The 25,815-nt window shown below is 41.7% G+C and overlaps 1 pseudogene; it reads right to left on the reverse strand.

The window, feature by feature from the left end:
* Nucleotides 1-4,636: 4,636 nt before the first annotated feature.
* Nucleotides 4,637-6,284, reverse strand: LOC120852612 (annotated as a pseudogene).
* Between the last annotated feature and the right edge of the window lie 19,531 nt (nt 6,285-25,815).

The following is a 25,815-nucleotide window of genomic DNA, read 5'->3' on the forward strand; positions in this document are numbered from 1 at the left end:
AAAGTAATATTGGCATAATAAAATATTGAGTCAGGGGTATCTTAATACCTATTGCTACAGTAGGAAAACTGGAGGGAAAGAGAACAGACTGAACACAAAAATCTCCTGTTCTTACACCTGATAAAATCTTCATAAGACAGAAAAAGAGAGAGAGAGAAGGTTTCACCAATAGCAATAAAGATTACAATAGCAATAAAGGACTACAACTTTAGGTCAAAACTTTGAAAAGTAAGTAGTAGCCAAGCAATAAAGAGATTTTTACCGTTGACCCTCTCTTCATCTTATCCCAGCCCAATTGAGCGAGGCAAAAGAATTAGGTTATTTGATCCAATCTCAACAACTTCCAGTGGTTTCCCAGGTGGCACTAATGGTGAAGAAGCCACCTGACAATGTGGGAGACCCAAGAGACCCAGGTTTGATCCCTGGGCTTGGAAGATCCCCTGGGGAAGGAAATGGCAACCCACTCCAGCATTCTTGCCTAGAAAATTCCATAGACAGAGGAGCCTGGTGGGCTGCAGTTCATGGGGTTGCAAAAAGTGGGGCACGAACGAGCTCACCCAAACACACACAGGTGAGAGATGGACTGAGGTGGTCAGCAGATAGACCAGGGAAAAGTCACAGATCCCTAAAGAGAAGGCACCATCACCACAGGATGGCCACAGAGGCAGGAAAGGGACTTCCCTGGGGCCAGTGGGGCCCAGTGGTTAGGAACCTGCCCTTCCACTGCAGGGGGCACAGGTCTGATCCTTGCTCAGGATTCTACATGCCATGCAGTGCGGCCAAAAGAAACCCCACAAAAAACAGGCGTCAGAAGAACTGCACGATCTCACCATCTTCTTGGTTCCATGCTGGGTTAGGAATATGATTGGAAGCCATAGAAGTAGACACTCCTCCACCCAGGGAGAGGCTTCCTGATGATAAGAAATCTCAGAAAACAGAGCAAAGCCCGGGTACCGTAATAGCAGGTACACGCAGTCCCTGAAGGACTCATCCCTTCTCCCCTCCAGTTATACAGAGAAATGAGGAGAGCCCATTATTCAGCTTGCAAGTTCTTCTTTTTAAAGGAAGAGAAATATGGAAGAATAACAAGGACAGCGGCTTCATGTCATAGATCAGACATCAGAGGAACAGAAGGCCCTAGAGCAGGGTTTCTGAACTTGAGCACTTAGCATTTTCAGCCGGATAATTCTTGGTTGTGGGGGAGTGGAGTACCTTGTGCATTATGGAATGTTTACCAGTATCCCTGACCTCTACTGTTAAAGGTTAGTAGCAAACCACACACCCCCCAACTCCTACCCGAGTTGTGACAACCAAAAATGTCCCCATTTTTTCTGGGGTACAGAATCACCCTGAGTTGAAAACCACTGCCCTAGAGTCTAGACATGGCAGCCCACTTCAGACATGAGCAAGAAGAAAAGAAATGGCATGGCAACTAGAGAAACATACCATAATTCATTTAAACCATAAATGAATTAAAGAAGTGAGCAAGTGAAGAAATAGACAATGAATCTACTCTAGAAGAAAATATAACTCAAGGAAAAGAAGAAATGTCTCTCACTCCTCATTTCAAAACAATGAATGATTTAGAGCAATTAATGCAATTAATAATAGTATTAACAACATAAATTCACTAAAGTGAAAGTTCAAAGACTAGGTGGTAAAATAACATAGAAAGGAGATTTCAATGCTATGGAAGTGAATTGAGTCTTAATATTATTACAGAATTAATAAATAAGTTATAACTCTTAAGGAACTCATTAGTGAGGATTTCAAATAGAATTGGTGATAAAGACAAAAGCTTGAGATATCAAAGATAATGCAGTAAGAAAACAAATCAGCTAAAGCAATTAGAAAATAGAAATATGTAGGCCATAAAAAGATCAGCTACAATGAAAAGTTTCTATCCTTAAAGAACTCTGCAAATGAAACAAAACAAGTATTCAGAAAGAAGATGGTGGGATATTGATAAATGATGGTGCTGAGGCTCAAGTCCCAAGGGTCTGTAAGAATCAGTGATTATTGTGAAAGTGAATTTATAAAGCATACATCTGCTGGGACTCTTTAGACTGTAGTGTTAGGAAAACTAGTACAAACTGGCTTGCCCCCTGAAGGGAATTAATTAGCTCAGTTACTAAAAAGTCCAGGAGTTAGATCTGACTTCTATTACACTAGATTCAGGCCTCCAAAGATATTCATTCCCAGGGTTTATTTTCCCCTAGTTCTCTGTTCTGCCCTCTGCCAAGCTGGCCTCTTTTTCTGGCTCCAAGTGCCACCTTGGTGTCTCCAGGCTCTTTCTCATTCATGGCAGCAGGATACCTGTGGGCACTCTTGCTTCAGAAGCTCTCAAGTTCAAGTCTAGGGAGAAGAGAGGAGTAACGCCCAGTAGCTTCTATCCAAGTCTTGAGATTCATGCTAGTCAGCCAAGCTCAACTCATACTTCCATGAAGGGTGCAGGGCTTGGTTCACCAGGCTTGATTTGGAAGGTGATATGGGATGCCCTCTAGAAAAATAATCTTATCGACAGTAAGTATCAGAGAGATGGAGTCAGGACTTGAGTGAGGAGTACAAGTGAAAAGTAATGGATTGTGCTAGTTCTGAGATGGGGAATGAATTCAAAGGATGATCTTAAAATAAGGTCTGACTTCAAAAAGTAAAGCCCATTTAAAAAGAAAAACGAGAAGGGACTGCTCTAAACTAAAAGAGACTAAAGAGACAGTTAACTGCCACCTGTGATTCTTTGATTGAATCCTTGTTCAAAAATAAAAAGCAACACAAAGTGTCTTCTTGGGACAACTAGAAGCATCTCAATATGGATTGGATACTACATGGTGGTGTGAAACTACTGTTGCTAGTTTAAGTAATGATATACAGTTATCTAGGAGAATGTCTTCTTCATAGGAGATGCATGCTGAAGTCTTTGAGGGTAAAGTGCCTCGATGTCTGCTTCTTACTTTCAAATGGTTCAAAAGAAAAAAATGTATATGTAGATGATTGATGGAAATAAAGCAAAATTTTAGGATGTTAACGATTATTCAGTCTCGGAAGTAGGCATTCAGGTTTTCATTTCATTACTCTTTCAACTTTTTCATGTGTTTGAAAATGTTCATGATTTTTTAGAAAGATTTATTCATTTATTTTTGTCTGGGCCAGGCCTTCGTTTCTGTGTGGGGGCTTTCTCTAGCTGTGGTTACGGGGGGAGCTACTCTTCATTGCTGCTCACTGGCGTTCTTGTGGAGCACAGGCTCTAGGTCCGTGGGCTTCAGGAGTTGTAGCTCAAGGCTCTACCACCACTCAGGCTCAGTAGCTGACGCAAAGAGGCTTAGTTGCTTCGTGGCATGTGGGATCCTTCCAGATCAGAGCTCAAACTTGAGTCCCCTGCATTGGCAGGTGGATTCTTAACCACTAGACCTCCAGGGAAGCCCTCATAATTTTTTTTTTTTAAGTTGAGGAGAAAACATGGTCTGAAAAAGAGGAAATTGTTCTGCCTATTCTAGAACTTAATTTCCTTTTCAAGTTCTAAAAGTTTTCATCCTTCAGTCTGGTTGTTTGGGTAGATTGAGAGTTCTCAGACCCTGAAGGTATACAGGAAGGATAAGTGGGAGGAAAAAGTGAAAAGTAACTACAGAGACTCAAAAGAGTCTAAGAGGAAAACTGTCAAACTGTGGTCAGTGGCTGTCTTGGGGTAGTTCGTTTATCACTGTTTCTTCTTCTTTTTTTTAAAAAAATCTGCTTCCTTACAGTTTCCCATAATTTCCAAATTTGTATAGTGATTGGTGATTATTTTTTGATGAGACAAAAGAAAAGAAATTTAATTAAATGGAACAGAGGTAAAAGAGTGAAACTGACTTTGCTTATGCAAAATATTTTAAATTGGTGGGAGTTTGGACAAACCTACACTTTGGGACAGAGATGCTAGCTGACATTTGCTTCCCTTCTTAGAAGTAGAGAATGCATTTCGAGTGAAAAGTGTTTTGTCTAAAAGAGGGAAAGGTGACAGTCTCAGAAAAACCGAAGAGTGTAGAACTTTAGACATGAATAGGGTAGAAGGGAATTTAGAGGCTAGATGAGAAAGGAAGGTTTTCTTTTTAAGATGTCTCTTTGACTTTGAAGAGTTCAGAGCTTCAGAGAGCTGGTTCTAGGTGCAAGGGAAATGGCGAAGGGGATTTTCAGGTTTCCTTCCAAACTACCTGATCCAAGTTAGAAAGAAGACAGAAGTATAGAATACCCTTTGAAAGTAAATATGAATGTTGAGGGGTATCTAAACTGTGAATGGTGAAGGGCAGTTTTGAAGTGAGAATTGTTCTTAGAGATTTTCTACCTTACTTCTCCTATGAGGACTTCCTGAGAGATTAAGTGACTCACCCAAAGTCAGCCAGATTAATGACAGAAGCCAGTTTGCAAAAAAAAATCTCATGTGAGGATCCAGCTGTGAAATAATTAGTGTATATGTATACACTACATGGGACGTCCCTATAGCTCAGATGGTAAAGAATCTGCCTGCAGCGCAGGAGACCTGGGTTTGATTCCTGGGTGGGGAAGAGCCCCTGGAGAAGGGCATGGCAACCCACTCCAGTATTCTTTTTTTTTTTTTTTCCTCATTAAACTTTTTTTAATGGGTCTCAAATTCTGTGACAGATTTTTGGTCAAGTTGTTTTCATTAAAAAGTACTGATTTTAAAAACTAATAACTTAAACTGCCACACACAAAACATATGGTCCACAAAAACATTCTCCTTTCCTTCTGAAGGTTTTACGATGCATTGTTATCATTAACCAGTCTTTTACTATTAAACTTAAATGGCCAATGGAGACAAACAGTTCTGAGACCGTTCTTCCACCACTGATTAAGACTGGGGTGGCAGGTATTGGGGATAATATTCATTTAGCCTTCTGAGTTTTCTGGGCAGACTTGGTGACCTTGCCAGCTCCAGCTGCCTTCTTGTCCACTGCTTTGATGACACCCACAGCGACTGTCTGTCTCATGTCACGCACAGCAAAACAGCCCAGGGGAGGATAATCAGAGAAGCTCTCGACACACATAGACTTGCCAGGAACCATATCAATGATGGTAGCGTCACCAGATTTCAAGAATTTAGGGCCATCTTCCAGCTTTTTCCCAGAACGACGATCAATCTTCTCCTTCAGCTCAGCAAACTTGCAAGCAATGTGAGCTGTGTGACAATCCAGCACAGGTGCATATCCAGCACTGATCTGGCCCGATGGTTCAAAATAATCACCTGAGCTGTGAAGCCAGCAGCTTCCATGGGTGGATCATTGTTGCTGTCACCAGCCACATTGCCACGACGGACATCTTTGACAGACACGTTCTAGACATTGAAGCCCACATTGTCCCCAGGAAGGGCTTCACTCAATGCTTCACGGTGCATTTCTACAGACTTCACCTCAGTTGTTACATTGACTGGAGCAAAGGTGACCTCCATGCCAGGTGTGAGAACACCAGTGTCCACACGACCCACAGGGACAGTACCAATACCACCAATTTTATAGACATCCTGGAGAGGCAAACGCAAGGGTTTCTCAGTTGGGCGAGTTGGTGGCAGGATGCAATCCAGAGCTTCAAGCAGGGTGGTTCCACTGGCATTGCCATCCTTACGGGTGACTTTCCATCCCTTGAACCATGGCATATTAGCACTTGGCTCCAGCATGTTGTCACCATTCCAGCCAGAAATTGGCACAAATGCTACTGTGTGGGGTTGTAGCCAATTTTCTTAATGTAGGTGCTGACTTCCTTAACAATTTCCTCGTATCTCTTCTGGCTATAAGGTGGCTCAGTGGAATCCATTTTGTTAACGCCAACAATTAGTTGTTTCACACCCAGGGTATAAGCCAGAAGGGCATGCTCACGGGTCTGCCCGTTCTTGGAGATACCGGCTTCAAATTTACCAACACCAGCAGCAACAATCAGGACAGCACAGTCAGCCTGGGATGTGCCTGTAATCATGTTTTTGATGATGTCTCTGTGTCCTGGGGCATCACTGATGGTAACATAGTACTTGCTGGTCTCAAATTTCCACAGGGAGATATCAATGGTGATACCACGCTCACGTTCAGCTTTCAGTTTGTCCAAGACCCAGGCATATTTGAAGGAGCCCTTTCCCATCTCGGCAGCCTCCTTCTCGAACTTTTCAATTGTTCTCTTGTCGACCCCGCCACATTTGTAGATCAGATGGCCAGTCGTGGTAGACTTCCCTGAATCTACGTGCCCAATGACAACAATGTTGATGTGGGTCTTCTCCTTTCCCATTTTGGCTTAGGTTTAATGGTGGTTTTCACAACACCTGTGTCCTGGCAGCAAACCCATTGTGAAAAAGCCACTCCAGTATTCTTATCTGAAGAATCCCCATGGACAAAGGAGCCTGGTGGGCTACAGTCTATGGGGCAGCAAAGAGTCAGACACGACTAAGCACAGCACAGCATAGCACACGTACTACATAGGAGGAGGGCATGGCTACTCACTCCAGGATTCTTGCCTGGAGATTCCCACGGACAGAGGAGCCTGGCGGGCTACGGTCCATAGGGTCGCAAAGAGTCGGATGCATCTAAAGCAACTGAGCGTGCATGCACACACTCTATAGAAAATGAATATTTTAGGCCTCCAAAAATGTACAGTAAAGTAACATATGTGAATCTGTAAGATCACATATGTAGTGTAACCGATTGGTAGCAGTCTAGAATGATTAGTAACTATAACTGAAGTCGAACATAATTATATAACTTTAACCTGTTCTAGTTTGATGTCATCCAAATTAGATCACTAAATTGAGATTATGAAGATTGAAAGTGAAAGTGAACTAAGTTGCGACCCCATGGACTGTATCCTGCCAGGCTCCTCTGTCCATGGAATTCTCCAGGCAAGAATACTGGAGTGGGGTTCATTTTCTTCTCCAGGGGACCTTCCTGACCCAGGGATTGAACGCAGACATCCCACGTGGCAGGTGAATTCTTTACCATCTGAACCACCAAGGAAGCCCAGTCTTTGAACCTTGAACACCACTCAATTCACCAATAAAAGTTATACCTAATGTCCCTCAGCTAATTAGCAAACCACTGGGTAGATTTCAATAAGTTATTTGGAATGCTTATGTATCTGTCTCAGGAGTACAGATTCTTGGTTGGAGTATTTTAAATATAAACTAAATACCTCTATAGTGAGATGAAAATTAACTTATACATGTGCACAAGTCTTTATTCTGTTGGACACCATAACATCTCTCAACATCCAATAATTGGGACATGACTGAGTAGACAATGATTTAAGACTGTGGAAGTTCATAAAAATATCTACTATGTGGCTACATCAATATTTGGAAATTTGTGTACAAAATAATGTTGATGGTGAAAAGCAAAATATGTAAAGAAATGAATATTAAGGCATTTAAAAAAAATCAGATTATGTACATTATCAATATGTATTGAAAGATCTCAAAAGATGTAATGTCTTTCCTGCTAATATTTTTCAAGTACAAAATAGGAAAAAATACCATGATACTATGATCTTTCAACTTATTTGGAAACATTCTTAATATTCAGATTCCAAGCCAGAACCATTCATTCAAATCAATAGTTATTAAGCATTTACTCTGTGTCAGGCAGGGCTTCCCAGGGGGCTCAGTGGTAAAGAATCCACCTCCCAACGCAGGAGCTGCAGGGGACGTGGGTTTGATCCTTGGGTCAGGAAGATCCCCTGGAGGAGGAAATGGTAACCCACTCCAGTATTCTCGCCAAGATGATCCATTGACAGAGAAGCCTGGCAGGCTATAGTCCAAGGGGCCGCCAAGAGTTGGACTTGACTGAGCAGTTTCTCATCATCCCTGTCAGGCACTGAGGGCACAAAGATAAATAAGACCAATACTGGGCTTCATGGAGCAAGCAATCTGGTGTTTTGAAACAAGTACATTGATACTTACAATGAGGTAAGTACTGTAAGAGAGACATGAATAATGCTGCCCAAACTTCCAAAACTCTAGGACCCAGAACTTCCCTTCGCCTGTAGGACATATGGATGGGAATAGACTACAGGCAACTAATGAAACAAAACCCATGTTGTGACTCCCCATCCATCCCACTTTCTCAAGCTCATCCTTCTGTGCTATAGTACCAGACAAGCCTATGTGGCTATATCCGCAGGCCCCTTCCACGTCTGGAATTGATCTTTCTCCCCCAAAGATCTTGCTGACTGTAGAAGTCCTAGATGTTTCCATAATCCATAGACTTAGCCCTGTGATTATTAAATTTCCTGATAGGAAAACTCTATTTTAATGGGGACAATGTTTGGTGAAGCTGATTCTCTTCCTAGGAAATGTGAACTGTAGGTCTGAAGAAGGAACCAAGGAGTTGGTGGCAGGAACAGAATCCAAAAGACTCAGAGTATGGCACACGGAAGCTATGAGTAAGCAGAAACTATGAGTAAGTAGGAGACATGAGAGGGAGGGTCAGGTGGTTGGTTGATAGAAAGAAGGCAGTGACAGAGAGACGCTGTCAGCGTAAACACAAGGGCCCATCAAACTGCTGCAGGAACAAGGATGGCTTGTTTGGGTTTTAGAGTCTTAGGCAAACTACTGCCCTCATTAGAATTCTCCCTAATCCTTTTCTTCCCAACTATCAGCCACCAGCTCTTCTCCTTCACCTTCTCTCTCTAGGCTGCCTATGTCATCTGCTCATGAACACTGCCTTCAGTTTGAAAAGGGCCACCATATTGAGAAGAATAGCCAGCCAAAGATCACTGGGCACTCCAGTGGCTCAGAGGTAAAGAATCTGCCAGTCAGTGCAGGAGTCGGGGTTTTGATCCCTCGATTGGGAAAATCCCCTGGAAAAGGAAATGGCAACCCATTCTAGTATTCTTGCCTGGGAAATCCCATGGACAGGGGAGCCTGGTGGGCTATGGTCCATGGAATCACAGAGTCGGAAGCTAATGAGTGACTAAACGACAGCCACCACCACCACTATCATACCTACAAACCTCACTGTTGCTGCTGTTAAGCTGTTTGGAAATCTAGTAGAATGTAGTCTCCCCTCTCCTCTACTCTATACACCCAGACATGGTTGCTCCATTGTGCCATTATGAGGATACATGGTGTTTTGCAATGCTGTGTAGCTGTTTCCTGCAACATAGCAGGAAAAAAATTACCTTGATGAATGTTTATAAAATGCTCAATAACAACAACTTTACACTGTTAGCCCACAGAAAACAGCAAGATTCTGTAAAGCCATTATGCTTCAATAAAAACAAATAAATTAAAAAAAAAAATAAAAAAGGGAAAAAAATATGCCATGCCAAAGAATCTTGTATTTTTCTTTCAATGTCGGCAGATGAGGAAATACACCTGGGAGGAATTAGAGTTATGTAAGAAGATATGGTATTCCTATGTGGGAGACCCTGGGTTGATTCCTAGGTGGGAAAGATCTCCTGGAGAAGGACCAGGTACCCACTCCAGTATTCTTGGGCTTCCCTGGTGGTTCAGATGGTGAAGAATCCGCCTGCAATACAAGAGACCTGAGTTTAATCCCTGGGTCAGGAAGATCCTCTGGAGGAGGCATGACAACCCACTCCAGTATTCTTGCCTGGAGGATCCCCATGGACAGAGGAGCCTGGTGGGCTACAGACCATGGGGTCGCAAAGAGGCAGACACGACTGAGCAACTAAGCACACAGCACACAAGAAGATACGGTATTATTCCATGTAGAATAAAAGATAGACGTCATGTAGCTGAAATTTATCTATTCTTTGGGGGTATTTATCTTCATTTTACTACTGTATCTTTTCAAATCCCCATTAATCTGCATTTAACTAACATCTTGGTTTTGAAATTGCTATTGTTTAAACTTGTACAGCTAAAAGGAAATCTTGAGTTACCCAACCATCTGTTATCAGAAAGCTATCAAATGGAGTCTTGCTTACAAGCCTGGGCACACAGTGTTCCCTCTCTTCTCTTAGGAACTCTATACATATTGATATTTAATATAAAATAAACAGCTTCCTCAGTTGCTCAACAGTAAAGAAACTGCCTGCCAATGCAGGAGATGAAAGAGATGCAAGTTCGACCCCCGAGGCTGGAAGATCCGCTGGAGGGTGAAATGGCAGCCCACATGTAGCAGTAGTCACAGGAAAGCCCCATGGACAGAAGAGCCTCGTTGGCTGCAGTCCATGGGGCTGCAGAGAGTCAAACACAACTATCTGAGCACTCACTCAAACAAAGATGGGACACATAGCAGTTCTCCTCTTGGTCTGAGTTCCCAGGTCTTTGTCCCTGTCTGAGTTGGGCAACAGACAAGTAAAACAATTATTGTAATGCAGTGTGTTCCCTGGGAGGCATTTAACTCAGACTGGTGTCTGGGGCATGAGGTGGCAACTATTAAGAAATGCTTTCATATTTATGGTTTGGAATAGATTAGATAAATAAATGACATCAAAATCTTAAGCAACTAATATTTTTTCTCGATAACTAACCCTTGCTCCCCAATTGTTCCTCGAATAATCCCTTTCTTCCCAATTAAATTATAATATATAAAATAGCTATTCTATTATGATGTTTATACAAATATATGGGAATTTCCTTTTCTGTTTCATTCAGTTTTGTATTTTTTTGCTGTATCTAAACCTTTACTTATCGTGGCTTTATAATGTTTTGATAGCTGGGGAGCCTAGTCCTCCTAAACATTCTTCTCTGTAAAATTTTCCTTCTGTTCTTACAAGTTCTTTCACATGAATTTTAGGATTATTTCCTCAAGCACTCTTCTCCCTTAATAATTGCTGGTGGCAATTTGATAAATCCACATATTAATGTGGGCTGAACTGACATGTTCATACTCTTCAGTCCTCTCCTACCAAGGACATCAACACGATGTATCTACAAGGAACAAAAATTTATACACATTTTCTTACAAAATTAGGAGTTTATCATGAGAAAAAGTAATGAAGACCTTTATTTGCATTTATATATTTCTGAGGTTTGCTATTTTTCTCTTCATGGCGTATTTCTTTTTTTTTTTTAGGTTGCCTATGATAGTTTAGGTATTTTGTTTGCCACCATGAACAGATTACTTTTCCCTTCTATTTACTTATAAAGGAAAGCTATTTTTTAAAATGTTTTATTATATTCAACCACTTTACCAAGTCCTGCTATTTTTAACAGTTTTTCTGTGGATTCTCTTAGGACTTCTACGTAAACAAATCATTTTCAAGCAATGAGTATTTAGGCTCCTTTCATAAACTTGCTTATTAAACCAATCACTTGGAGGTAGAATGAAAAATGAGAGAGTGGAACTGAAGATCTGGAAATTGGATGAGAAATTATGGTGTTTAAGAACCAAAGCAGAGTAATAAGGGTTGAATGAAAAGGATGTATTAAGAGACATTCAAAAGGTAGAAGAATGTGAAGGACTTGGTGATTTGGGAAAAGGGATTAGGAGAAATAAAGGATGATTTATTTTTAATTAATTTTTTATTGAAGTATAATTGATTTACAATGTTGTGTTAGGGTTAGATTCTGGTGTATAGCAAAGTATATTTATTATTAATATACATATATATTCTTTTTCACATTCTTTTTCCATTATAGTTTATTACAAGATACTGAATATCTTGTGCTATACAGTAGGACCTTATTTTTTAATCTCTTTTATATGTAGTAGTTTGTATCTGCTAATCTTAACCTCCTAATTTATCCCCTCTGCCACCCCCTTTTAACTGTAAGTTTGTTTTCTGTGTTCGTGAGTCTGTTTCTGTTTTGTAAATGAGTTCATTTGTATAGGATGACATTTAAAAATAGTTTTCCTTATTTACTTTTGGTGTCTGGGTCTTCACACTGTGGGCTTAAGTGGCCTCTCTGTTGCAGAGCACAGGCTCTAGGGAAGGCGGGTTTCCGTAGCTGTGGCTTGTGGGCTCAGCAGCTGCAGCTCCCCGGCTCTAGAGCGCAAGCTCAATACTTGTGGCTCAAGGTCTTAGCTGTTCCTCAGCATGTGGGACCTTCCCAGATCTCTTGCATTGGCAGGCAGATTCTTTACCACTGAGCCACCAGGGAAGTGCAGGATGACTTTTGGGCTTTAGTTTTGGGTGACTTTGTAGAAAGAGAATTCAGTAGACAATATTTCTGATAAAGAATAGAGTTATTCAGTTTACGGTTAAGAGATACACAGTTTGTGTGTTCATGAGTAAAAATAAGGGTTTTTTTTTTTTTTTTTGTACTGATTCTTTGGAACTTTCTAGTATAAGATCATATTATCAGCAAGCAATGACAATTTTATTTCTTCCTTTCTGTTTTGGATGCCTTTTATTTCTTTATCTTGCCTAATTGTTCTGGCTAGGACTTCTAGTACTGCAGTGAATGAGAGTGGTGAGAGTGGGTATCCTTTCCTTGTTTCTGATCTTAGAGCAAACACTGAAAATTTCTGTCCATTGAGTATCATGTTGGCTATGAGTTTGTCCTGCTGCTGCTGCTGCTGCTAAGTCGCTTCAGTCGTGTCCGACTCTGTGTGACCCCATAGACAGCAGCCCACCAGGCTCCCCTGTCCCTGGGATTCTCCAGGCAAGAACACTGGAGTGGGTTGCCATTTCCTTCTCCAAAGCATGAAAGTGAAGTCGCTCAGTCGTGTCTGACTCTTGGCGACCCCATGGACTTCAGCCCACCAGGCTCCTCTGTCCATGGGATTCTCCAGGCAAGAATATTGGTGTAGGCTGCCATGCCCTCCTCCAAGGAATCTTCCCAATCCAAGGATTGAATCCGAGTCTCTTATATCTCCTGCATTAGCAGGTGAATTCTTTCCCACTAGTGCCACCTGGAAAGCCCATTGTTGTGATATGTTACATTTATTGATTTCCATATATTGAATCATCCTTACATCATCCCAGGGATAAATTCCACTTGGTCATGCTATATAATCCTCATGTGTTCTTAAATTCAGGTTGCTAATATTTTGTTGAGAATTTTGGCATCTATATTAATCAAGGATATTAGTCTATAGATTTCTTTTCTTGTGATGCCCTTATCTGATTTGGGTATCAAAGTAATGCTAACTTTGTTCAGGATGAATTTCTAAGAGTTCCCTCCCTCTCAATATTTTGGAAGAGTTTGAGGAAATGGCAACCCACTCCAGTACTCTTGCCTGGAAAATCCCACGATAGACCGGAGGAGCCTGGTAGGCTACAAGTCCATGGGGTCACAAAGAGTCGGACATGACTGAGCAACTTCACTGAGGAAGATTGGTGTTAATCCTTTAAATGTTTGATAGGATTCTCTGGTGAAGTCATCTAGCTTTGGAGATTTCTGCAAAGGTGTTTTGATTGCTGGTTCAATCTCTGCTTTTACTGTTATGTTCAGATTTTCTGTTTCTTCCTTATTCTGTCTTCCTGGATTGTGTGTTTCTACAAATGTATCCATTCCTTCTGTATAATTTGTTTCTATATGACTATTCATAGTAGGCTCTTATGATTCTCTGTGTTTCTGTAATATCATTTCTATTTTTATTTAGTTGAATCTTCTCTCCTTTTGTCTTAGTTTAGCTGAAAGTTTGTCAATTTTTTAAAAATCTTTTTGAAGAACCAGCTTTTAGTTTTATTGACCTTTTCTATTGTTTTTCTGGTCTCCATTTCGATTATTTCTGTTCTGGTTCTTATTATTTCCTTTCTTTTGCTAACTTGAGGCTGAGTGTGTTCTTTTTCTAGTTCCTTGTATAAAGTAAGATTGTTTATTTGAGACCTTTCTGATTTTTTAACATGAGCATTTATTATTAGGTTGGTGCAAAAGTAATTATAGTTTCAAACCCTGAATTTTAAATCATAACTAGGCTCAGGCACATCTTTATTAATGAAAATAGGGACCATTACAATCAACACATTTTTGCCAATGATAAATAAGTTTGTTTATTCCTGTAGCATAAATATTCATGCTTTGGGATTGGATGAACTCTTGGGAAGCATTTTCTGCCTCCTGCTGGCTGTGGAAGCATTTTCCCTGCAAAAAGTTGTCAAAATGCTTGAAAAAGTGGCTGTCAGTCGGCGAGAGGTCAGGTGAATATGGCGGATGAGGTAAAACCTTGTAGCCCAATTCATTCAACTTTTGAAGCTTTGGCTGTGCGATGCTCAGTCAGGCATTGCCTCGGAGAAGAGTCGGGCCCTTTCTGTTGACCAGAGCTGGCTGCAGGCGTTGCAGTTTCTGGTGCATCTCATCGATTTCCTGAGCATACTTCTCGATGCAGTGGTTTCACTGGGATCAGAAAGCTGTGGTGGATCAGACAGCCAGCAGACCATCCAATAGTGACCGTGACCTTTATAGGTGCAAGTTAGGCTTTGGGAAGTGCTTTGGAACTTCTTCTCGGTCCAGCCGCTGAGTTGGTCTTTGCCGGTTGGCTTATAGTATCCATTTTTCGTCTCACATCACAATCCAGTTGAGCAATGGTTCGTTGTTGCTGTGTAAGAAGATAACACTTCAAAATGATGATTTTTTTTTTGATCTGCGGTCAGCTCATGAGGCAGCCACTTATTGAGCTTTTTCACCTTTCCAATTCGCTTCAAATGCCAAGTGACTGCTGAATGGTTGACATTGAGTTCTTGGGCAGCTTCTTGTAAGAGGATCGGCTTCGATGATGCTCTCAGTTGGTCATTGTCAACTTCCAGTGGCGGGCCTCTGCACTCCTCATCTCCAAGGTTCTAGTACTGAAGTTTCACACAATTATTGTATTGTTGTCTATTTGTCCCTTAATATCTGTTATTAATTGCTGAATATATTGCACTGCTTTACACACACAATTGTTATATCTGCTGAGAAATCTGCTGAAAGCCTAATGGGGGTAACTTTATAGGCTACTGTCTTTTCCCCTAGCTGCCTTTAAAATCCTTTCTTTATGGTTGTCTCTTGACAGTTTTGATACAATATGTCTTGGAGAAGGTCTTTTTGGGTGAGATAATAAGGTGTTCTATTAGTGTTGTGGACTCAAATTTCTAGTTCCTTCTCCAGGTTTGAGAAGTTCTCAACTATTATTTCTTTAAATACCCTCTGCTCCCTTCTCACTCTCTGCAGCTCCTGGGACAGTCATTACACTCATTATTCTTATGTTGACTTTTTTTTTTTTTGGCCATACCACTTGGCTTGTAGAATCTTAGTTCCCTGACCAGGGATCGAACCTTAGACCCAGGAGCGAAAGCATGGAGTCCTAACCACTGGACCACCAGGGAGTTCCTTTCTGTTGGCTCTTCTAATGGAGTCAGGTTTTCTTCACTTTCTAAAAATCCTAGTACTCTCTCCTTTTCCACCCCAATCATTTCTATATTCCTACCTTCAAGCTCACTCACTCTCTCTTCCACCTGACCTGTTCCATTTCCATTGCATTCTCATTCACTCTTCATCGTATCTATTGGGTTCTTCACCTGCAGAATTTGTATTTGCTTATTTTTTTAGAATTTCCATCTCTTTGGTAAAGTACTCCTTCTGTTCATTAATTTTATTTTGGGATTCATTGAATTGCCTTTCTGAGCTTTCTTGTAGCTCATGGATTTTCTTCGTAACAGCTATTTAAATTCTTTATGACTTACATCTCAATATTCCATGTCTTTGGGTTTGGCTGTTGAAGAACTGTCATTTTACTTTTATGATACCATATCACCGTGACTTTTTATGATGTTTGATGAAAACTGCCTCTGCTGCTGCATTTGAAATAATGCACGCCCTTTTTTTCAGGCAAGGCTTTGTTTACCTAACAGGTTGGTAGTTAGGAACTTTCCTTTTGTTTCCAGAAGGTGGTGCTACAGCACAAGTTTCAGGTTTCTTGCTCTGAGCCCGACCCATAGTGCATTAAAAAAAAAAAAAAGCAAATGTGGTGGCAGCATAAGTGCCTATTTCAGGGTGCAGGAAGTAGGGAATGTGTGTACTTAGCACTTGAATATGCCTATGGCCCAGTAGAGGGGCTTCCCTAGTGGCTCAAAGAATCTGCCTGCTGTGGAAGAGACCTGGGTTCAATCCCTGGGTTGGGATGATCCCCTGGAGAAGGAAATGGCTACCCACTCCAGTATTCTTGCCTGGAGAATTCCATAGACAGAGGAACCTGGCAGGCTATAATCTATAGGGTCGCAAAGAGTCAGACACGACTGAGCAACTAACACACAGCCCAGGAGGGGGATCCTCAAGCCTGGGGTGGTGTCAGAAGTCCATGAGCCATCTCCTTGCCTCCCAAGGCAGGCAGCAAGAGATGTGAAAGCGTCTCTTTCCTTTCTGTCCCTGCTAGTCACTGTGGTCTCTCCTTAGAGAGAGCAACTGTCCCTGCAGCTGCCGCGTGCGTGGCTTTCACTCCCGCTTACCGCCCTCACCCTCCACCTCCTTGTGCTGGCTTGCTGCTGGACGAGCCATGGCCTTTGGTGCCTTTGGCTGTACCACCACGTCTCTTACTCTGCCATCTTCTCTGTGGTCCAGTCCACCCAGTTTCCTATGCATAGATGGATAGGTCTTTCAGGTGTCCTGGTGTGCTCTGCAGAGGCATTTTTTTGTTTGTTGGTTTTAATTATGAATGTTCACTTAACTGAAATCAAAGGGGAGAGAAAAGTAATGACTCACACCACCATAATGCAGATATCCAGCATCCTGTCTGTAGATTTACCCTTATCAGATTGTTCCTTTAAGATGGATGCTTTTCACTATATTTACATTTTGTCTCAATAACAAAAATTTTGGTTTTGAAAAATTGCTTTGCTTTCAAAAGTTTGGTAAAGCTGAGTTCTTTTTAATGAAAATGAAGACATATTAAATCCTTCCTCAAGGGGTTGAAAAAAATATATGCTGCATACTAGGAAAATTAGCGTATAAGAAGGAAGAAAATGCAGTCTAAAAAAGAAAGCCAGAAGGCAGAGTTATAATAATAAAAGGAAAGCTTAGAATTTTTGCCTTTGTATCAATTTTGCGGTAATGTATCAATTTTTATCAGAGAATCCTTTTAAGATAGAGTATATATATATATATATATATATATATATATACACATATGGCGAGAAAGACTAAAATGTATTAAACTATAAAAATAAGACATGATCTCTTCCCTCAAGGCACTGACATAGTAATAAATGTACCTGTCTTTGAAGTTCCTGCTTCAAAACATGTTTACATGTGTGTTCTCATATACTGGCTTCCCTGCTGGCTCAGACAGTAAAGAATCTGCCTGCAATGCAGGAGACCTGGGTTAGGTCCCTGAGTTGGGAAAATCCCCTGGAGAAGGGAATGGCTACCCACTCTTGCTTGGAGAACCCCATGGACAGAGGAGCCTGGTGGGGTCCTAAAGGGGTCATAAAGAGTTGGACATGACTGAGTGACTAACACTTCTCATGTATTGAGACCATTATTTTAGCTAAGAAAGTATTTTCATTTTCACATTTTACTCAAGAAATACTAAGGCAAGATCTAAAATATGATGCTACTTCATAAATGAAACACTATGACGTGGGGTGCACTATAATGTCACCTTAGCCTCTGACTTGATGTGACCTTCAGCTGATAATGTGACCCTTTGAAATAATGGACCTTGACATATGTTAAAAAGAAAAATACCAACAACCAAGAAAAAAATGGGCAAAAGATATGAGTAAAGAGATCATGGGAAAGGAAATGCAGATGGTTCTTAACTATCCTAAAAGAGTCTCAGTATCACTCACAGCAAGATAATGCATATTAAAACTATCATTAGACACCATCTTACCCATCAGTCTGGCAAAGGTAAACACATTTTGATAATATTCTGTCTTGTGGCTGGCACATGAAGACATAGGCGTGAGATGTTGCTGCCAGTTGGAGTACAAATTGGTACCACTGGTATGAAAATAATTCAGGGAGTATTTATCAAAATTAGAAATGCATATACAGGGACTTCCTTGGTGTCCCAGTGGTTAAGAATTCACCTTGCAATGCAGAGGACATGGGTTCAATCCCTGGTTGGGAAACTGAGGTCCCACATGCCGCGCAACTAAGCCCTTGAGCCATCGCTAGAGAGTTCATGCACTGCAAGGAAAGATCTCACCTGATGCAACAAAGATCCAAAGCAGCCCAATAATAATTTTTTTTTTCGTGTGTATACAGAGATTCCCATTTTTGGCCAAAAAGGAGTAACTGATACCAAATTTACCTTCATATTAATATTTAACAACTGTAAATTCAGACCAAATATATGAAATCATGACTTTCAAAATATTGGTCACCAGGCAGCCAAGAAGAGTGATCTGAGAGAGTGGGGACACAAGCAAGGTGAATGCTTTCAGTGTCCAAGATCACTGCCTGCAGAGAGGTTCCAAGCTTGACAAGACAAGGGAGGCTCAGGGGGTCTCTGGTGTGGGGAATAGAGTTTAGACCATGGGGAGGCCAGGGCTCATGATGGAAGTAAAGTCCATTGCTGTAAAGAGCAATATTGCATAGGAACCTGGAATGTCAGGTCCATGGATCAAGGTAAATTAGAAGTAGTCAAACAGGAGATGGCAAGAGTGAACATTGACATTTTAGGAATCAGTGAACTAAAATGGATCGGAATGGGTGACTTTAACTCAGATGACCATTATATCTACTACTGTGGGCAAGATCCTTTAGAAGAAATGGAGTAACCATTATAGTCAACAAAAGAGGCCAAAATGCAGTTCTTGGGTGCAATCTCAAAAACGACAGAATGATCTCTGTTCATTTCTAAGGAAAACCATTCAATATCACAGTAATCCAAGTCTATGCCTCAACCAGTAATGCTGAAGAAGCTGAAGTTGAATGGTTTTATGAAGACCAACAAGACCTTCTAGAGCTAACATCCCCAAAAGTTGTCCTTTTCATAACAGGGGCCTGGAATGCAAAAGTAGGAAGTCAAGAGATACCTGGAGTAACAGGTAAATTTGGCCTTGGAGTACAAACTGAAGCAGGGGAAAAGCTAACAGAGTTTTGCCAAGAGACTGCACTGGTCAAAGCAAACACCCTCTTCCAGGAACACAAGAAAAGACTATGCATGGACATCACCAGATGGCCAACACCAAAATCAGATTGATTATATTATTTTCAGCCACAGATGGAGAAGCTGTATACAGTGAGCAGAAACAAGACTGGGAGCTGACTGTGGCTCAGATCATGAACTCCTTATTGCCAATTTCAGACTTAAATTTAAGAAAGTAAGGAAAACCACTAGACCATTCAGGTATGACCTAAATCAAATCCCTTATGATTATGCAGTGGAAGTGACAAATAGATTCAATGGATTAGATTTGATAGAGTGCCTGAAGAACTATGGGCAGAGGTTCATGACATTGTACAGGGGACAGGGACCAAGACCATCTCCAAGGAAAAAAATGCAAAAAGGCATAATGGTTGTCTGAGGAGGCCTTACAAATAGCTGTGAAAAGAAGAGAAGTGAAAGGCAAAGGAGAAAAGGAAGGATATACCCATCTGGATGCAGAGTTCCAAAGAATAGCAAGGAGAGAAAAGAAAGCCTTCTTCAGTGATCAGTGCAAAGAAATAGAGGAAAACAACAGAATGGGAAAGTCTAGAGATCTCTTCAAGAAAATTAGAGATACCAAGGGAACATTTCATGCCAAGATGGGCTTGATAAAGGACAGAAATGGTATGGACCTAACAGAAGCAGAAGAGATTAAGAAGAGGTGGCAAGAATACACAGAAGAAGTATACAAAAAAGATCTTCATGACCCGGATAACCATGATGGTGTGATCACTCACCTAGAGCCAGACATCCTGGAATGCAAAGTCAAGTAGGCCTTAGGAACCATCACTACGAACAAAGCTAGTGGAGGTGATAGAATTCCAGTTGAACTATTTCAAATCCTGGAAGATGATGCTTTGAAAGTGCTGCACTCAATATGCCAGCAAATTTGGAAAACTCAGCAGTGGCCACAGGACTGGAAAAGGTCAGTTTTCATTCCAATCCCAGTGAAGGGCAATGCCAAAGAATGTTCAAAATATTCCACAATTGCACTCATCTCACATGCTAGCAAAGTAATGCTGAAAATTCTCCAAACCAGGCTTCAACAGTACATGAATCATGAACTTCCAGATGCTCAAGCTGAATTTAGAAAAGCCAGAGGAACCAGAGATCAAATGGCCAACATCTGTTGGATTATAGAAAAAGAAAGAGAGTTCCAGAATAACATCTACTTCTGCTTCATTGACTATGCCAAAGCCTTTGACTGTGTGGATCATAAAAACTGTGGAAAATTCTTCAAGAGATGGGAATACCAGACCACTTGACCTGCCTCCTGAGATATCTGTATGTAGGTCAAGAAGCAACAGTTAGAATTGGACATGGAACAACAGACTGGTTCCAATTTGGGAAAGGAGTACGTCATGTCTGTTTATTGTCACCCTGCTTATTTAACTTCTTTGCAGAGTACATCATGCAAAATGGCAGGCTGGATAAAGCACAAGCTGGAATCAAGATTGCTGGCTGAAATATCAATTACCTCAGATACGTAGATGACACCACCCTATGGCAGAAAGCGAAGAACTAAAGAGCCTCTTGAAAGTGAAAGAGGAGAGTGAAAAAGTTGACTTAAAACTCAACATTCAGAAAACGAAGATCATGGCATCTGGTCCCATCATTTCGTGGCAAATAGATTGGGGAACAATGGAAAGACAATGGAAAGCGTTTCTTTTCTGGGCTCCAAAATCACAGTGAAATTAAACGATGCTTGCTCTTTGGAAGAAAAGCTATGACCAACCTAGACAGCATATTCAAAAGCAGAGACATTACTTTGCCAACAAAGGTCCGTCTACTCAAAGCTATGGTTTTTCCAGTAGTCATGTATGGATGTGAGAGTTGGACTATAAAGAAAGCTGAGCACCAAAGAATTGATGCTTTTGAACTGTGGTGTTGGGGAAGACTCTTGAGAGTCCCTTGGACTGCAAGGAGATCCAACCAGTCCATCCTAAGGGAAATCAGTCCTGAATATTCATTGGAGGGACTGATGCTGAAACTCCAATACTTTGGCCACCTGATTCGAAGAACTGACTCATTGGAAAAGACCCTGATGCTGGGAAAGATTGAAGGTGGGAGGAGAAGGAAATGACAGAGGGTGAGATAGTTGGATGACATCACTTACTTGATGGACATGAGCCGGCTCCAGGAGTTGCTGATGGACAGAGAAGCCTGGCGTGCTGCAGTCCATGGGGTTGCAAAGAGTCGGACACGAGTGAGCGACTGAACTGAACTGAGGCCAGGACGGATGACATTTATGAATAGAGCTCCAGAGAGGAGCACGCACAGGGAGAGTGCCCAGAGATCTGCAGACATGTAAGGAATCTACGGAACTGAGGAAAGAACCACTGGATACCTCTGGGCCACTTTGAGAAAACGACTCTCCTGATACAGACATCCTGGGGCGTGCGATATGGTTGTACAAGTTGTTCACTGCTTGAATGCCTTTGGCCAAGGGGCTGAAATTCAGTCTATTTTCTTTTCTAGTTGTGCACGCTGGCCCTGGAGCAGGGATGAGAAAAGCCTAGAGAAAGAAGTCTTTTTCAAATTAACACAGAGATGCTATCTACTCACCAAGCAAGGAGAGTGCAGAATTGGTTCTGCTTAGATAGAGCGCCTTTTTTTCTGAATTTCACAAAGGCAAATATAACTGATGTTTCTATAATCCCACCACATACCTCAGCCAGCTTGCTGTGGACAGTTTTATGGTTTCTCAGACTCATCTCAGCTGACAGTAAGTAACCTTTAGTGAGCTTCTTGTAGGGGAAATTCGGCTTGGCCCTGATGGAGAACTAATGCGAGCTTTGTCTAGTGGGGCATGGGAGGCCCCGGATAAATGCTCCAGCCTTTTGTCTCCATGTAAACAATTCTGGGATGTTCTGTACATGTCTCGGGGGTCCTGGCAACTTCTAAGACACACTTTAATATTGGCATTTCCTCCCCCTCACCTCCCTCTCCTTACTCCCTTTCTGCCGTTTCCTGGAATTACATTTCAATAAACTAACTGCACCCGAGCCCTTTTCTCAGCCTCTGTGGAGTGGAGAGTGAGGTGGGGATTAACTGAGAAAGCAGTCGTGGACAGCAGGGGCTGTGTTCTCATGGGCAAAACAACATGCTGTAGCATCATTCATGGTAGTGAACGATGTCTATCACCTTCTAATTAATTAAACAAATTTGGTGCATCTGTACAATGGAATGCCATGCAACTTGAAAAAAAATGCATAGCTATCTATGTGCTAGTAGAAAAAAAAAATCCAAGATATACGTGAAAAAAGAAAATTGCAGAAACCTCTGTATAGTCCACTATATTTTGTGTGAAAAGAATCCAACAGGCACCCGGCACCCTTCGGCAGCACTGGATCCCATCGTCTGTCTCCATCTTCAGCCTCATCTTTCACCGCTTGAAGACTGTCAACAGTGTGGCGCAGTCCCACTATTTTCTTCCTTCTTCCGCTCTTCCTTATCTTCAAATATTCGATTATTTTCACCTAAAACAGTGTTCCCACACCTCCTAGCCCCACCATCTCTTTATCATATGGCAAAGTCTAACATCCTTCAGTTCAGATCAGTTCAGTCGCTCAGTCGTGTCCAACTCTTTGCGACCCCATGAACCACAGCACGCCAGGCCTCCCTGTCCATCACCAACTCCCGGAGTCTACCTAAACTCATGTCCAGTGAGTCGGTGATGCCATCCAACCATCTCATCCTCTGTCGTCCCCTTCTCCTCCTGCCCTCAATCTTTCCCAGCATCAGGGTTTTTTCAGATAAGTCACTTCTTTGCATCAGGTGGCCAAAGTACTGGAGTTTCAGCTTCAACATCAATCCTTCCAATGAACACCCAGGACTGATCTCCTTTAGGATGGACTGGGTTGGATCTCCTTGCAGTCCAAGGGACTCTCAAGAGTCTTCTCTAACACCACAGTTCAAAAGCATCAATTCTTTGGTGCTCAGCTTTCTTTATAGTCCAACTCTCACATCCATACATGACTACTGGAAAAACCACAGCTTTGACTAGACGGACCTTTGTTGGCAAAGTAATGTCTCTGCTTTTTAATACGCTGTCTGGATTGGTCATAACTTTCCTTCCAAGGAATAAGTGTCTTTTAATTTCATGGCTGCAATCACCATCTTCAGTGATTTTGGAGCCCACCAAAATAAAGTCAGCTACTGTTTCCACTCTTCCCCCATCTATTTGCTGTGAAGTGATGGGACTGGATGCCATGATCTTAGTTTTCTGAATTTGAGCTTTAAGCCAATTTTTTGACTCTCCTCTTTCACTTTCATCAGGAGAGTCTTTAGTTCCTCTTCACTTTCTGCCATAAGGGTGGTGTCATCTGCGTATCTGAGGTTATTGATATTTTTCCCGGCAATCTTGATTCCAGCTTGTGCTTCTTCCAGCCCAGCATTTCTCATGATGTACTCTGCATAGAAGTTAAATAAGCAGGGTGACAATATACAGCCTTGATGCACTCCTTTTCCTATTTCGAACCAGTCTGTTGTTCCATGTCCAGTTCTAACTGTTGCTTCCTGACCTGCAAACATCCTTCAGATATCTATTTTTTTAATAGACATTTTTAAAAAATTAACCATTTTATTTGTTTACTTATTTATTTTTGACTGCATCACATGGCTTCTGGGATCTTAGTTCCCTGACCAGGGATTGAACCTGGGCCTTTGGCAGCCCACCAGGGAATTCCCAGTTGTTCATTACATGTCACCTCTTCTGGATTTCCTTCCCTTCCCCTGAATTAACTCCTGTATCCTTGGATCTCCTTTGTTATAGCTTTTCACACAGTAGTGCAATTGCTTGTCTGATTTCCTGCCTCTGCTACTAAAGTCTACATTCCTTGAGGAAAGAGACCTCATCTGCTTTGTCGACCATTCACATTACTCTTCACTCCGGAAGACTTAGTAGTTTTCCCCACAGTCTAAGATTTCCAAAACCATATGTTGGATGAATGAGTGAGCCAAGCATATCTCACTCTAGAATTTCCCAAAGATTTTGGTAAAGTCAGATAGGTGATATAGAGTACTGAACAGCTCATAGAGTGGTACCTACACAGAGGCCCAGAGACAATCTTATGGTCTTGAGACATATCCTCTCATTCTTATGATTTCTCATTTAAGAAGAATTTCACTAGACATAAAATCCCATGGTGTAGTTGACAAATGAGGTGGAAGACCCCATGATGTCTAAGATCTCCTGATGTCAATTTGTCCTTTTACTGTCTCCCGAGGAGGAAATGGATCAACATTGTCTGTTGTTCTTTAGCAAAACATGTCAAAGCCTATGTTGATTTTCACAAGTAATAATGCCCACAAATCCCCTGCTCTAACCCCCTTTGTTGAAAAGTCATACCTTGTGCTTTCTTTCTTGCTACAGAGATTGGAGAGGAGGGTGACTCTCAGTGTCCTGAATAATGTTAAAGAGGATGACATTTTGGTGTCACCTGGGCCCACAGTTTAGGCCCAGAGTGAAATTTTGTAATTGGGTATTTGTTACTCTGGCATGGGGTTACCCAATTATGCTCACAAAATGGCATCACCACTTGCTTTGAGGCCTAGGGTCAAAAGTAAAGGAATTATGCCTTCAGTCAAATGCAAGAACAATTTAATATCTGGATATTGCTTAGCACTGTACTTGGTTGGGCTAGAAGAATGAAACCCTATTACAGATGTCTGTTTTTTGGTTGTATAATTTCTGTTTCGTGGTGATCAAAGGACTCGGAATATGATTTTGCCCACAGAGGAGAGGCATGCTCCGTTTGGGTGGGTTCTAAAGCAGACGCCATGAGAAAGCATTGAGCAAGAGAGGAGCACAGGCATGGGCACACAGATACTCTGATTCTAATGTAACTTAGGAGACTCCTTGGCATTGGGTTTGGCAGGGGAAAGGCTACTATGATACTCGTGCACATGCTCATTCGCTCAGTCATGTCCAACTATTTGTGACCCCATGGACTAGCCTGCCAGGCTCCTCTGTCTCTGGGTTTATCCAGGCAAGAATACTGGAATGGGGGTACTGTTTCCTTCTTCAGAGGATCTTCCTGACCCAGGGATCGAACTCACATCTCTGGCATTCTTACATTAGCAGGCAGATTTTTACTGCAGAATCACCCAGGAAGCCCTGCTATGATACTCATTGATTGCCAAGTCAGCACATCGTAGGTAAGTGTTATACCTCAAGGGTGGGGGTGTAGCTATCAAATCCTACAGACATTTAATGCACTATCCATTCTGTGTGAGGCATTCTGCAGGGTGGTGTGGGGATATCAAGAAATAGTGACTTCACGTTAGTTAATTTACCATTTAGTGGGAAGACTAGGCATAGATTAGATCAAGATAAGTCCCATAATTGAAGTTATTGTTGTTTAGTCAATCAGTTGTGTCTGACTCTTTTGCAACCCCATGGACTGTAGCCTCCCAGGCCCCTCTGTCTATGGGATTTTCCAGACAAGATTCCTGTACTGGGTTGCCATTTCCTCCTCCAGGGGATCTTCCAGACCCGGAATCAAGCTCATGTCTCTGCATCTCCTGCACTGCAGGCAGATTCTTTATCGCTGAGCCGCTGGGGGAGTCTGCAATAACGATGACAACCAGTGCTGTAATTGAAGTCCTGTGTGTTTATCACTGAAGCCAGTAGAGTGTGCTGGCTAATTCAAATGACATGGGTTCGTGTTGGCTCTACCACCTCCCACCCGTCTGTCTTTAGACAAGTTATTTAACTTCAGATTAATATTGTTTGAAAAAGAGACGATAATAAATTGCTTCCAAATCTCAAAGGTATCTGCTCTGAATTGCCTACTGGTGCTTACAGAAGTCTCTAGATAGACGTGCACCAGACTTGTGGTTCCCAACCTTTTTGCCA

Source organism: Oryx dammah, unplaced genomic scaffold (assembly GCF_014754425.2).
Source record: "Oryx dammah isolate SB20612 unplaced genomic scaffold, SCBI_Odam_1.1 HiC_scaffold_26, whole genome shotgun sequence".
In the NCBI taxonomy this organism is placed as follows: domain Eukaryota; kingdom Metazoa; phylum Chordata; class Mammalia; order Artiodactyla; family Bovidae; genus Oryx; species Oryx dammah.